Source organism: Crocuta crocuta, unplaced genomic scaffold (genome assembly GCF_008692635.1).
Source record: "Crocuta crocuta isolate KB4526 unplaced genomic scaffold, BGI_CrCroc_1.0 scaffold86, whole genome shotgun sequence".
In the NCBI taxonomy this organism is placed as follows: Eukaryota; Metazoa; Chordata; class Mammalia; order Carnivora; family Hyaenidae; genus Crocuta; species Crocuta crocuta.
This window is the reverse complement of record NW_027530972.1, coordinates 165,428-166,305: the sequence shown is the minus strand read 5'-3', so window position 1 is coordinate 166,305 and position 878 is coordinate 165,428.

The following is an 878-nucleotide window of genomic DNA, read 5'->3' as shown; positions in this document are numbered from 1 at the left end:
ATAAAACATTAAAAAAAGATATCTTGGGGAGGTATTTAATGAGCTTTATTGAAAAATAAAACAAAATAGAACATATATTATTTTTCTATTTAAAAAGATTAACTATTTTTTTTTTTACTTCTAACTTTCCCTTGCATGACTTAATTATTAAAATTCTTTGGTTGTGTGGAGAAAAAGGCTGAAAAAGGAAAGGAAAAGAGATAACACAAAAGGGAGAGTTCTTTTTGCAGAAGTCCAGAGGAAACACTAGAATAAAGGGAAACATATAGAGTTTATTTTTTGACTGCTCACAATCTGTCACAAATGGCAATTCTAGTCCTTTCATAAACTTGATTTTGTCATACCAAATGCCTGTCTTATTGGTAATCAAGGCATTGAATTATGTGCATTTTCACTGTTGGTCTATTTGAAGTTTCATTTAAATTTCAGTAGTGGGGAGGGATACATTGTTTGTAAAAAGGTGCTCAGTATTATGTTTCTGAAATCTCAAAGAATGATGTTTTGAATTGTTACCCACCTGAAGAGATGGCACCTACTTATTTATTTTGTGGTGCTCTTAAAAACAAGTGGAATCAACGACGTTTTGAAAAACAGAGTTGCTGAACATCAAGAAATGTCCTATGTGTTTGCATGTGTGCACGTGTGTGTGTTGTCAACAAAATATTGCCAAAGCAAATCCAACAATACATTAAAGAAATCATAGACCATGATCACATGGGATGCAAGGGTTGTTCAGTAGTCACAAAACAACACAAAACAACATGATACATCGCATCAATAAGAGAAAGGGTAAAAACCATATGATCATTTCAATAAATGCAGAAAAAGCTTTTGAAGAAGGACAACAGCCATTCATGATAAAAACGGTCAACAGGGTA